At 39.9% G+C, this 15,120-nt stretch overlaps 1 pseudogene; it reads left to right on the top strand.

Annotated features, from left to right (window-relative positions):
- Positions 1-3,237: 3,237 nt before the first annotated feature.
- Positions 3,238-3,708, top strand: LOC105075073 (large ribosomal subunit protein eL29 pseudogene; annotated as a pseudogene).
- Positions 3,709-15,120: the final 11,412 nt, after the last annotated feature.

The raw sequence follows: 15,120 nt of genomic DNA, 5'->3' as shown, positions 1-15,120 counted from the left end.
TTCTGTGAGATCTCCACATTGAGATCAGATCTCTCCATGGTGAGATCTCTCTTCATCCCTGCTCACCTGCTTTCTCTCATTCTGAGCACTGTCTCATGGACACATGAGACAACATTCTAACTCTCTCCTGTGAAGTGACCATAACATTATGTGACAGGAAAGACAAACGATAGAGGAGGTGAGATAGAAAACAGCTGTGGCAAAGACAAGAGGCAGTGTGGCTGCACACACAGGTCGATTGCCAGCAGTCTTGTTCCTACAGCAGTTCTGGTAACTGGTCTAACCTCAATTGTACACACAGACTTTCCGGGGACTTGCTGAGATGCACATGAACAAAACCTCATATCACACTGTTAAAGTGAAAAACAACCAGAGACCAGGCTTGGAAACTCCCTGAGTAGATAAAACCAGTAGTGATACAAACAAAGCTTCATTTAGCTTATTTTGCAAGACTAACGAACTGGGCCATTTCTTGCTTATGCTTCTGGAAACCATAAGCAAAAATTAAACTTCCCCAAAACTGATATGAGATAATCACTAAAAAATTCCCTATCATTTAAGAAAATCCTAATATTCTAGACTATTGCTATAAAGAATAAATAGTCACTGCCTTGTCATTACCTCAGCTGCTATGTGAAAACATAGCCCTGAGCTTCTCCCATGGTTTGATCTGAGTGCTCCCAGCTTGCAAACTATATTTTTGGTGAGTGCAAGATAATCTTTTACTGCTTACGACTTCAGTGGTTCATTGGTTTTACTTCTGTTATTTCTGACCTTTTGATAATATCTAATTAAGTGTACAGACTTTAGAGAGTGATGGAGAACCCGTCATCAAACAAACTGCCAAGGGGAGAAATGGAGACCTTGGAAGACTTGGTCCCAACCCTGTGTCGAGACCTTGGAGGAGGGGACATCACTGACTGTTGATCTTTCTATTACTGTCCAGTATCTCCTAGACGGAGTTTGCTCCTACTGCTGACAGAGGAAAGGTAAGAATTCAGGGGCTATTGAATGCATGTTCTTCTTTGCAGGGAGACGAGAAAAAGACCTGAACTACCAGGAATGGGCTGTGCACTCCCTGCCTCCTTGATTATTTTGTGCTAAAATGTAGATTAAGTTGACTTAATTTATCCTTAAATGTCTCCAACTCAACACTCCTCTGATGAACGTGGAATCAAAACCCCAGGGCCAGATGACTTATACTGATATTTCTCTGCCAGAGCCCTTTGCTCCAAGCTTCCCAGTTTGTCACTGTCCCTCACTGGTCTGGTCACCCTCTAGGGTCTCCAAGCAGGGATGGCTAGCCCTCTGAACCAGCCCTGCAGGGTTACACCTGCATTCTGCCCAGCTCCTTGAGAATTGAGTCAGCCTCGTTGGGGTCTTGGGCTGCATTTTGAGCTCCTGGGTGAGCAGGGCTCTCATGCTCACAGGGTGAAGTGAGAAGCCTGGGGGAACTCTAAGGTCCCAGTAGGATGAGACCTTAGATCCTCTGCCACAATCTTCACTTTAACTGTAAACAAGTGCCACTCAGAGGCTTTATGAGTCTTGCCCAGAAAGCACAGTGGCTTCCTGATGCCCAAAACCTTCATCATCTGACCCTCAGACTCGTGTTCTTTTCACTTCCTTGTGTCTTAACAGGAGGCACAAATGCTGACGCAACACGAGAAAGTCCAACGCTGAGGGGGCTGGCAGGGGGAAACCAGCAACACTGTGCTGATGGAAAATTTCTTAAGTCACTCATAGTCATAATTCGTTCTGTGGTAATACTCAGGGGGACGATCTCATGTATTAATAGGGAGAGACAGAGATGACTTTAGGGGAAGGCTAAAAAAAAGTTCCTATATATTTTAATGCAGTAGAAAAGGGCTTTTAGAGTTAATACACTCCAATGGTTTGTTAACACCAATACAGTTCCCTAGGCAGGAATTCAAATTCCTGTCCCTGTGTGAGCATGTCTCAGGGTCAGGGGGCCAAACTTACAGGGAAGAGGCTCATGCAGTCATCTCTGACCACCTTAGCCTAACAGTCTGCCTGCTCCCCAAAATGTCCTTCATCTCTTGGAAAAGGAAATCATTGCCCAGTGTCCAGATTAAATTAACCTCTGAAGCAAATTCCTCCATAGAGGTGCTAATCCTCAGAAAGCAGGAGAGGCTGCTAACAGGCTGGGAGCTGAGGACCACGGTGTGTGTGTGTGTGTGTGTGTGTGTGTGTGTGTGTGTGTGTGTGTGTGTGTACTTTTGTGAGCAAGGTCTCTGAGGAGCAGCCTGTGCAGAGTCTACAGCAGCCTTTCCAGAAAAGCTAGTGCCTTTGCCCTCCTCCCTGTGACCTTCAGTTCTGGAATCTATCAGGACCCCGAGCCAGGATCGAAGGGAAGGGTGTGTTCTTGTAAGGCTGCATACTTTAGTATCCCTGACATAGTGGGGTACGGAACTGGGGTCAGGATTGTTTAAAAGACATTGTGCAAGAAAGAGAAAAAGGAAAGGAAGTGGGAGAGAGAGACGCAGTCTAATACTGGGTAACACATGGCTGGGGAAGTAAGAAAAAAAGAAGGAAGGGGGAGAAAAACGGGATTTTGTGTAGCTAGATGGTAACTTCTCTCTTACCTCAGTTTCACTTCTTTTTTTCCTGTAACTGAAGCACAGTCCGTTACAGTGTGTCAGTTTCTGGTGTACAGCACAATGTCCCCGTCATGCATATACATACATAGATGTGTTTTCAAATTCTTTTTCATTAAAGGTTATTACAAGATATTGAACATAATTCCCTGTGCTATACAGAAGAAACTTTTAAAAAATCTATTTTTATATATAGTGGCTAACATTTGTAAATCTCAGACTCCCAAATTTATCCCTTCCCACCCCCTTTCCCCAGCACCAGTTTCATTTCTTAAATGTGACCGTCATTTACTAAATTGAGGTTCCTGCAACCCAGCTTTATCATGTGTCTGTTGCTCAAGAGACCCTAACTATAGGTCAGTTTGTGCTTCCTGGCCTGGAATTGACAGATTTACATCAGGCTGCAGACTTTCTATTTGGCTACCTTATAGTAAGAGACAAGCAATAGGCTTGGGGTCATGAAAGTTCCCTTCCAGGCACTGGCCCCACACTCATTCTCTGAGTAACGTTGGTCGGATTACTCAACTTTCTGAATAATGTTTTTACTTATTTTAAAATGGAGCTAATAGCTCTTTCTCTTCCTGTCCCAGGTGATTCGGGATCTCCCGGCTCCGGTGCAGACATGGCCTAGTTGAGGAACCACACCACACACAACCAGTCCTGAAAATGGCACAGAAATGGCATCAAAAAACCCTGACCACAACGATATGAATCTCTTAAGGGGGTGGACCCCAAGTTCCTGAGGAACATGCGCTTTGCCAAGAAGCACAGCAAGAAGGGCCTGAAGGAGATGCAGGCCAACAACACCAAGGCCACAAGCGCATGTGCTGAGGCCGTCAAGGCTCTCATAAAGCCTAAGGAGGTCAAGCCCAAGATCCCACAGGGCGGCAGCTGCGAGCTCAGTCGACTTGCCGACATTGCTCACCCCAAGCTCAGGAAACGTGCTCATGTCTGCAGCATCACCAAGGGTCTCAGGCTCTGTCGGCCAAAGGCCAAGGCCAAGGCTCAGACCAAGGCCGCAGCTCCAGCTGCAGCTGCAGCTGCAGCTCAGGCTCCCAAAGGTGCCCAGGCCCCTACACAGGCTCCAGAGTAGAGGCTTTCATCTCTGATGTGAGGATAGAAGGACTAGTGTGACCCCTGTGCTGCTGTCTGCATGGGGCTCATGTCTACCTGTGCTGTTTGTACAAATAAACTTGAGGCAGGATCTGTCGGTCAAAAAAAAAAAAAATGGAGCTAATAATCTCTACTTCCCAGTATGGCTGTAAGTATGAAATGAGAGGGAGATATAAAGCACAGTGTTTAGCCAGAAGTAACTAAACACATGGTAGAGGCATCTGTTTCACAGTTTAGCTGTGTACTTTTTCCCGCCCATGAAACACTTCTACCATCAAGCCTTCATTCCTCCTACCTGTCTATTTGTCTGTCCCCAAAGCTCTCCACACATCCCATCCTCCCACCCTTTAGTGAAAATCTCCTCTATGACCTCCTACATGGTCGCTTGAGATCTGGTCAATCCTCCGCCCCTGTCGGTCAGACATTGTTTCTTGGACTCCATTTTTCCACATATGTTGGTTTTGTCTTTTCATTAACATATGAGGACACCTGTAGAGATGAAGCCACACTGGTTTCTTCTTTTTCCCCTTACATCATCCTCTGACACGTGACAGACACATCAGAGACATCTGACTTTATGTAAATGACTACCTACTCTGATGGTCCCCAGAGCCATGGAAACCAGTACTGCTAGCTACTTTGTAGACTTACTGTGATTAGACTAGTGGTTCAAAGTGTGGGCCATGGACCAGCAGCATGAACTGGAAATGGGTTAGAAATGCAGAGTCTTGGGCTCCATCTCAGACTTACAGAACCAGAAACTCTGGGAGTGAAGTCCAACAATCTGTGTTTTAACAAACCATCCAAGTGAGGCTGACGCACGGTAAAGATTGAGAACCACTGAGCTAAGGCATTTTCTGAAGGTCTTTCACCTCTGATTAAATCAGCTAGAGGGGGAGCTTAGAGGAGAGAAACAAAGCACATCTGAAATGTAAATGTTTTAGTTGAGAAAGTCAGCAGTGGACCCTCTCATCTAAGATGGACCTAAAAGAAAGAAAATGTAGGGGTGCTTTGGACAATGAAGAAATGGCCTAAATGTCCTATGTAGGGAGCAAAGCCAGAAAGTTAAGGTGCCTCAGAGATAAACCTCTTACTTCTATTTACAGTTGGGTACAGGGCTTCAGCTCTACAGCTGGAACCCAGACATGATGGTAACCCAACCTCAACAATGTAAATGATGACATGTGGTCTCAAAATGCAGTCCTTGGACCAGCAGCATTAGTGTCACCCGGGGACTTGTAGAAATCCCACTCTTCAGGCTCCACCCAAACCCTACTAACTCAGAAACTCCAGGGGTGCTGCCTGGCCATAGATGTTTTCACAAGCTCTTCGGGCAATTCTGATGCAGGCTAAGGTTTGGAAACTGTTGTGCTAGGCACTGGGGCTACAGGTTTTACATGCATTTCTCCATTTAATTCTGACAATCCTATAAGTAGTTTAAGTTTTTCCCATTTTAAGATGAAGGAAATTAGGGTCATATTTGCCCAAGGACACATAACTGGTCAGTGGCCATTGTGGTCAGGGGCCAAAACCCTGTTGTGTATATATACAAAGGATGTGTTTTGGCCATCTATGGTCCCTGATGGGCTCTGGGTTATTAAAACTGGGAGTGGGGGGCAGGAGGAAGATGGCAAGTTAGAACTAGAGCAAATTGAGCTTTGTCTACAATTTCTGTGAATGATATCCAAACCCAGGATCTGGTAGCAAGTGAGACCTGAGGTGCCTCTTTTAAAAGATCCTGCATGTCTGAGAGCAATGGGTCATAGACTACAGCGAACGAATCTTCCAGCCTACACCTGGTGTTTGAGGACTTGAACCTTTAACTCTTCGCTGGAATTATTTCGATCTATGTTCAGTCCCTTTGACCTCTTTGACAGTCTCTCCCTGTGTGTTGTTATCTTTACCTAACCACTCTCCTGGTGGAAGAGCTTTACTCAGAAGAGAGGAATGACAGCTCAGGGAGAATGGGCAGGTGCATGTTCAGCACAGGGGGACTTCAGTCCCTTCAGATGACACCAAGTCAGTTGGTTTTCTGCCCTCTCAGAGGATGAAGCTTGCCTCAGGTGCAGCTCTGGGGTTGTGGTTTCCTTTCACAGATATGATAGAAACAGTTATTTTTCACTTTTGGTTAAAATAAAAAGAAAACACCCGGAAACCAAATTCTTCTCAAGATATAGCTGAACATAGAACAAACCTGGAAAATATAAGAGTTCTGTGTGGGAAGTGGTTGGAAAGGAAATGAAGGGTGGACAGGCTTCCTGAGCCCAGGGGAGGGGTCAGGAAATAGATTGGGTGGAGACCTCAGTGGGCTCACCCCAAATTTCACAAATAGGGTCCTTCTACAGCTCACTTGAGCCACAATAGTTCTGCTTTCATGCACTGAGGGGGTGGGGTGGGTGGGGAGGCAAAGGAAGTGAAAGAGGACATTGAGGAGGACACCCCCCCCGCAAAAGATATCCAAATGCAGAGCATGCAAAACAGGATAAAGGACAGGGCTTTTGAATCTGCTTTTTGCACAGCTCACAGCTGGGACCATGAAAGTTCAACCCCAAGTCTTTTTCTAAGCAGTCTTTTCTGACTACCCACCTCTGGTTAATTTAGCTTATCTCTTACACACTCCCAATGCACCCTGGCATTTTCCTTAATAACATTCACCATGCTATAGTCTTTGTTCAATGTCAGGCTTGCCTAAGAAAGGAAGAGGTGATGGGGAAAGGTGGTGATGGTAAAAATCTTATTTTCTGAAAAGATAGAACCAGAATGCTTCTGGAGAGGAAGTATCTATTCAGAAAAACACCAGACTGAGAAATTTGGAAGGAAGATGAGACACCCAAACTAGATACAGCTAGAACCAGGGAAATCAAAGGAAGAAGAATTACTTTGTTTTAGAAATGGAAAGATCACTCATGAAGAAATGCAAAAATTCTTAATTAGCTATTAACAGATAGAATCCAGCAATACCTTAAATGATAAAGATTTGTCCCAAGTATGCAAAGATGATTCAGTATCAGGAATACTTTCATATAATTTAATGTTTTATAAAGCCAAGGAGAAACATAATTCTGTCATCTCCTTAGCTGATGAAAAGAAAAATTTCCTTCCTATCTGCTTTGGTAAAATTCAGCATCTAATAATTGATTACTTTCTTACCATAATAAAAATTTCCATCTCAACCTCAAAGCCTGCACTTTGTTTAACTGGAAACACTGTGGTATTACCACAAAAGTTAAGAACAAGTTAAGGAAACCTACCATATTGTGATTATTTCATATTCTTTTAGACACAAGTCACAATAAACTAACAGTGAACAAAATTGGATTTAAAAAAAAAAATCCAAGAGGATAAGATGATCATTTCTGGCTGCATAAAGAACAAATCAATATCAAAAAGACTAACAAGAGAATTTAAACATGAGCAACAGATTTATAAGACAGACATTAATTTAAAAAGTCATAGATCTTCAACAGAGGAAAAATGATTCAACCTCATTCATACTTCATAACACATATAAAAATCACACTGATATAATTTTTCATCAATTAAATTGACAGATAAAACCATGAGCAAGGATATGGGGGAATTAATAAAATACCGGTATAACTAATTTGGTTAAATTTTTTTATTGTGGACAATTTAGTAGCATCTATCAAAATTGCAAATGAATCTACCAATTGTCTAGCAATTTCATTTCTAGGAATCTATTCAGGTGAGCCAATTATCTATTGCTGTATAACAAATCACTCCAAAACTCATAAAACAACAGTTTTATTATGCTCATTATTTTGTGTGTCAGGAAGTCGAGCAGAGCACAGAAGGTGCCAGGTGCCTCTGCTCCATGAAGCCCGGGGCTTCGGTAGGAGTGGCTCAAATGGCTGGGACACTGGACTAGAGCCACATGTCTGTGCCTCTCTGGTTGTCAGCTGTGTCCCTCGATTCTTCTCTGTGTTGTATTTGTTGGAGGTGGAATGTCTTCACTGTTCACCAAGGTGACAGCATTTTACTCCTGGTGGTTTTGATTCCAGCGTTCACCACAGTAATGTAAAGTCAGAGGAATTTAAAGGAGTTATTGGTCATCCTTGTGCACTAAGAGAGGAGGGCAATCAAAGAGCAGGTAAGCAGTCACAGCGGTTATTCAGTGGGGGTGACACTGTGCGGGGATGAGCTGGTAAAGGAGAGGGTGAAACAGTCCATTCCTGGGGTAGGCCCAGGTCCAATTCCGAGGAGCTGGGAACTATCTTTACATCATGGGACGTGACGTACCATTAACTCCAGAAGGAGATGATTGTAAGCCATCATCTAAAACCATAGACAAAGCAATGCAATGGAATAAAACTCAAAATAGGCATCTCTTTGTGTTCCCTTGCTTGCATACATACCTCTTTTGGTAACGTAACACTGCTGTAATCACATCTTTTAGTGGAATGCTTCTGTTGGTGTCATTTGTTTGATGTAAATTTTCTTGAAAATTTTTCTAATTTAAAAATTTAGTCATAAATCTTCACAATTATTCCATGAGTTTGACTCTTCTTAAAACTGTGAGCATCAATTGGGACCAGTTCTCTGGCAGTAAGTTCTTTGCCATGTAAAGCTAACAGTTCCTCACACTTTTCAGTGGACAAGTCACTAAATTCAGCCTCTTTAAAAAGATCCAGGTTGGTTTTGTTTGTTTGTTTGTTGAGGTTTATTCATTTGTTCACTGAGTTCTTGTTTTGTTTTGCTTTGCCCCCACCAATTCCGTGAAACTCTGGACATCAGGCATCCACTGTTCCTTTCCTCCTTCACCAGTTCACCCCACACACTGAACAGCCATTGTGACTGGTGTTTGATTTCCCTCCTCTCTCCACCAAACCTCTTTTCTTTTTCTTCTTTTTTTTTTTTTGATTGAAGTATTGTTGATTTACAATGTTATATTAGTTTCAGGTGTACAACACAGTGATTCAAACTTTTTATAGATTATATTCCATTTAAAGTTACTATAAGCTGTTGGTTATATTCCCTGTGCTGTGTATTACATCCTTGTATCTTGTTTATTTTATACCTAGTAGTTTGTACTTCTTAATCTCCTTCCCCTATCTTGTCCCTCCCCCGACCCCTCCCCGCTCTGGTAACCACAAGTTTGTTCTCTCTATCTATATTTTGTTATATTATTTATTTTTAAGGTTCCACATATCAGTGTAAACGTATAGTATTGGACTTTCTCTGACTGACTTACTTCACTAGGCAGAATTTCATTCCTTTTATAGCTGAGTAATATTTCACTGTATATATATATGCACATATATATACCACATCTTCACCCATTCATCTGTGAATGGACACTGAAGTTGCTTCCATATCTTGACTATTGTAAATAATGCTTCTGTGAACATTGGGGTCCACATATCTTTTCAAGCATCAAACCTCTTTCAAGCAACTCTAATCAGTACATAAATGTGTTTTAAATTATCTTGTTTTCTTTTAATTTGGGAGTGTAATTTGAATTCATAATGTACATTTAACCTTTCATAGGATAAATTTTTACTTAATGATATGGAGAATATGATTCCAATAATTAAAAATACATCCAAACAACATGGGCACAAGACATGATGCTGTCAGAAAGCAACAGAGATAGGCCCACAGTTCACTCTATATCCTCTTTCCCAGGCTCACATGCAATGTCATTGAATGCACAGTCAGATTTACATGCACAGTCAGATTTGCTATATGGGTTTTCAATCCAAATAATGAATTTGGGTAAAGCTGTGTATAGCAAATACTCAAATTATGGGTGTTTGAATGGTGAGGGATAACTTGAAGTTAAACATTCTCTGAATTCTTACTGATTAAAACATAATAGTGAGTTGAAAATAGTGAGTTGCTTAGTAGAGCAAAAATCGCAACAGGCCTAAAAGAGACCACTTCAATTTTTAAGTTTCTCAATAAAAACCTCCCCATTCCAGTTTTTCGAAATTTCTTTGGTGTTAAACAATTTATTCCTTTTACTTTGCATTTTCTTACCATATTTTTACCTGTGCACCCCTCTCCATCAACAAACATAATGTTTTGTATTATCTTATTAAAAAGGATATACTCTATAATTGTGCTGTCCAATATGGTGGCCACTAGCCACATGAGATCATTGAATTATATGAATTAAAATTAAATAAAATTTAAAATTCATTTTCTCCACCACACTAACCACATTTCAAGGGCTCAATAGTCGCATGTGGCTGGTGGCTACCACGTTGAGCAATGCAGATATTGAACATTTTTGTCATCACAGAACATTCAATTGAACATCATTGCCAAGAAGAAATTTCATCAGGGGTGTCTTTAAAAGTATGCTGGGACTTCTCTTCAGATGGCCCAGTAATGAAGAATAATATTTGTCGCTCAAAACCTAGAGGAGTGGTATAAAAACAGAAGGTTCTTTTTCTCCAGCTGCAGGGGTTGCTGCTAGCTGTCAGCTCTGTCCAGAAATTGGCTTGTGCTGAGGAGAGATGCCTTATGTAAGTCCTTCCCAGGGGGAGTTTTCATCCAAAAACCGGCAAATGGGATTATAAAGCACAGCCACTCACCTTCACTCTAAAGGTGCAACCAGACTTTAGATCTCTGCATCTTTGTGGAGTGGGCATTTGTTGTAACAGCATCACAGTTTAAGTTCCCTCTGCCTGATCCTGTGTTCTTTCCTCCCAGCTCAGGTGTTAATCCTGAGATGGCTCCCAAATAAACTCCCTGCATACCTGTCTCCATCTCAGCAGTCTGCGTTCCTTGGAGCCCAGACTTTAATACTCACACACATATACCACCTATATTGGGAAATGTATTAACATAATTTACAATATTAATAGGTTAAAAGAAAAAATCGTGGAATTATTGCAATCAACATGAAAAGACATTTTTACAAACTTACATCTCAGATAAAAAGACTTTAATGAAATAAGGCTGCAAGAAGTAGACTATACTGATTTCAAAATAAACTAATTAAATGTCAAAATCTAGCATCAGTGTTAATGATAAAATACTAGGTGCCATGAAGTTAAAATAAAAAGTAAGAAACAAAATTAGCTCACCTTTTTTAAATGGCAATAACCAATGGAAATTATACAAGGAAAAGCAATAAAAGGTCCACTTTGAGAAATAAGGGGATAAAATATCACTACTTGCAGCTGAGTCTTTGATGAACCTAGAAATCCCAAGATAATCAAAAGAAGTGAAAAAATTTTTTAATTTTTTTTGAAGTGTAGTTGATTTACAATGTTAGTTTCAGGTGTACAGTAAAGTGATTCCGTTATACATATACATACATACATTTTTTTCTTTTCAGATTCTTTTCCATTATATGTTATTACAAGAAATTGAATATAGTTCCCCATGCTGTACAGTAGGTCCTTGTTGTTTACCTATTTATAATGTAGTAATGCGTGTCTGTTAATCCCCAACCCCTAATTTATCCCTCCCTGCCCTTTCCCCTTTGGTAACCATAGTTTGTTTTCTATATCTGTGAGTCTGTTTTTGGTTTGTAAATAGAATTTGTATCTTTTTAAAATTCCACATGTAAGTGATATTATACGATATTTACCATTCTCTGACTTACTTCACTCAATATTATCACCTCTAGGTCCATCCATGTTGATGCAAATGGTATTAGTTTATTTTTTATGACTGAGTCACATCCCATTATATATATAACACACACAAACACACACACACACACACACACACACACACACACACACACCTTATACACACCTTCTTTATCCACTCATCTGTCAATGGACTTTTAGGTTGTTTCTAAGTCTTGGCTATTGTAAATAGTGCTGCTAAGAACACTGAGGTACATGTATCTTTTTGAATTATATTTTTCTCTAGATATATACCCAGAAGTGGGATTGCTGTGTCATATGTCAAGTCTATTTTTAGTTTTTAAAGGAACCTCCATACCGTCCTCCATAGTGGCTGCACCAATTTATGCTCCCACCAACAGTGTAGGAGGGGAAGTTTCTTTTCCCCCACACCCTCTCCAGCGTTTATCATTTGTAGACTTCTTAATGATAGCCATTCTGGCTGGTGTGAGGTAATATCTCATTGTAGTTTTGATTTGCATTTCTTTGATAATAATCGATACTGAGCAGCTTTTCATGTGCTTTTTAGCCATCTCAATGTCTTTTTTGGAGAAATGTCTGTTTAGGTCTTCTGCTCATTTTTGATTGGGTTGTTTGGTATTTTAATATTAAGCTGTATAAGCTATTTGTATGTTTTGGAAATCAGTCCCTTGTCAACTGTGTCATTTGCAAATATTTTCTCCCAGTCTGTAGGTTGCTTTTTGTTTTGTTTATGATCTCCTTTGCTGTACACAAGCTTGTAAGGTTAATTAGATCCCATTTGTTTATTTTTGCTTTGATTTCCATTACTCTAGGATCTGGTTCAAAAAATATTGCTGAAATTAATGTCAAAGAGTGTGCTGCCTCTTTTATAGTATCTGGTCTTACGTTTAGGTCTTTAATCAATTTTGAGCTTATTTTTGTATATAGCATTAGAGAATGTTCTACTTTCTTTTACATGTAGCTATCCAGCTTTCCCATCACCACTTGTTGAAAAGACTGTTTTTTCTCCATTGTATATTTTTGCCTCTTTTGTCATAGATTAATTGACCATAAGTGCGTGGGTTTATTTCTGGTCTTTCTATCCTGTTCCACTGATCTATGTGTCTGTTTTTGTGCTGGTACCATACTGTTTTGATTACTGCAGATTTGTAGTATAGTCTAAAGTCAGGGAGTATGATTCTTCCAGTTCCACTCTTCTTTCTCAAGATTGTTTTGGCTATTTGGGTCTTTTGTGTTTTTATACAAATTAAAAAAAATTTTTTGTTCCATTTCTGTGAAAAATATCATTGGCAGGGATTGATAGGGATTGCATTGCATTTGTATATTGCCTTGGATAGTATGGCCATTTTAACAATATTGAGTCTTCCAATCCAAGAATATGGTATATTTTTCCATCTGTTTGTGTTGTCTTCAATTTCTTTTGTGTCTTATAGTTTTTGGAATACAGGTCCTTTGTTTCCTTAGGTAGGTTTATTCCTAGGTATTTTATTCTTTTTAATGTGATGGTAAATGGGGTTGTTTTAAAACTATTTTTAGAAATACTGAAACAAGTAAATTGGCAAGATGTAGTTAATTTATTAAAATTTTTTTTAATTTTTTTATTGAAGTTGGTTTATAATGTGTTAATTCCTGGTATGCAGCACTCCTTATTGTACTCCTCTGTACAAAATAGAAGTGCTTTAGAAAGCAGAGTGAAAGAGAAAATTCTGATTTAAAATAGCAACACAAAAACTTAAATCCTCAGAAATAAAGTTGACAAGAAATATATGTCCTCTACATATAGAAAGACATAATATTCTAGTGAATGACACAGAAACTGCCAGCCATTTTGCAAAAATGTTGTAACACTTAACACTCTTACCAACAATGCAGAGTTCTGGTTGTTCCACAGCCTCATTTGCTGTCTGTATTTATTTTTAATTTTTTAATTTTTAATTTTTTCCTCCAGTTTTATTGAGATGTAGTTGACAAATAAAACTGTGTATTTTTAAAGTGTCCAATGTGATGATTTGATATATGTATACTTTGTGAAATGATGATCACAATCACGTTAATTAACACATCTTTTATCCCGCACAGTTACTTTATTTGTGTATGTGGTGAGAATGACCAAGGTCTGCTGTCTTAGCAACTTTCAGATATACAATGCAGTATTATCATTAGCATCACCATGCTGTACATTAAATCCCCAGAACCTACTTATCCTATAACTGAAGGTTTTTATTCTTTGACCAGCATCTCCCCATCTCCCTCAACCTCCAGCCCCTGGTAATCACCATTATACTCTCTAAGCTCTAAAGAGTTCCACTTTCATTTTTTAGACTCCACATATAAGTGAGTTTATATGTGGAGCATTTGTTTTTTTCTGTCTGACTTATTTCACTTAGCATAATGCTCTAAGTTTCATCCACATAGTCACAAATAACAGAATTTCCTCCTTTCTTGTGGCTGAATAATATTCTAGTCTATACAGCTTATACATCTTCTTTTTCCATTAATCCATTGATGGACACTTAGATTTTTTTTTTCATATCTTGGCTAGTGAATAATGCTGCAATGGATATGGGAGAGCAGATATCACCTCAAAAATCCTGACTTGTTTCCTTGGGATATCTACCCAGAAAGGAGGATTGCTAGATCATTCAGTAGTTCTACTTTTAATTTTTTTTTAGGTGCCTCCATACCATTCTTCATAGTGGCTTTCCTAACTTACATTCCTACCAACATTGGACTCCTCTCCATCCTCACCAATACTTGTCTTTTTGATAACAGTCATCCTGACAGATGTGAGGTGATATCTCATTGTGATTTTGGTTGGTCTTTCCTTGATAATTAGTGATGTTGAGCAACTTTTCATGTACCTGTTGGCTATATGCCTGTCTTCTTTGGAAAAAATCTATTCAGATCCTTTGCTCATTTTTAAAATGGAACTATTTGTCAGGATACTTACATTCTCTAATAACTTTCTTTTGTTAACCAAAAATATCTGGGGGATTAAAAAACAATATTTTAAATATTTTATTAAAAATGTTTTTATATAGGTGCTTTACTGAATTTTATATGTGATTTAGAAAATTGATGGGCTTTGGGTTTGATATCGCATTATATTTGTTTTCATATAAAACCATAGGAAATAGGTCTTGTTAGTGTTTTGACAGAATGTTTTGTTTTTAGGAAGAGATTACTTGTATTAAGCAGGAGACTGCAGCAGTAACGGATCTGGAAGAATTCAAATGGGATATTTAAAGGCAATCTAAGTCCCATATCCTCTCTCCCCGGCTCTGGGGAATGTCATATAAATACGGAAAAAGAGCGTTTGAGTGAGTTCAACTTTAACTCTTTGGGTCATTCTTCCTTAATGTGGCGCTCAGATTGTTATTGTAGCCACTGCCCTGATCATTGCTCCCCAGAGGTGCTTCCCTGACACTGCAGAGCTGGACCGGAAGGGAAAGCAGGGAAGTCATAAGTGAGTTATTTCAAAATGCGTTCGTGATCGTGACTGTTCCTCACAGACTCAGACAACACGAGTATCTCTTGGGTTCCTCTTTGTGTACCCTCCCCCTTCCTGCACAGCTCCCTGTGCTGTGCGCCCCCCGCCCCCGCTCTTTCTGCCCCCACAGCAGCATTGGCCTTTAGTCTTGAGAACAGTCACTGCTACCAGTGTTCATGAGATGTAATTTCCCCTGCGGGTGGGGGAAGAGGGAGGTTTGTACTCAGGCAAACCCATAACTGTAAGGACACAGCCCAGGGAGAAAGGAATCAGATCTACCAGCAGCCCCAGCAGCCCTTGCTTTCCTGTCCAG

This window comes from Camelus bactrianus, chromosome 7 (assembly GCF_048773025.1).
Source record: "Camelus bactrianus isolate YW-2024 breed Bactrian camel chromosome 7, ASM4877302v1, whole genome shotgun sequence".
NCBI lineage: Eukaryota > Metazoa > Chordata > Mammalia > Artiodactyla > Camelidae > Camelus > Camelus bactrianus.
This window is presented reverse-complemented; position numbering and strand designations above follow the sequence as displayed.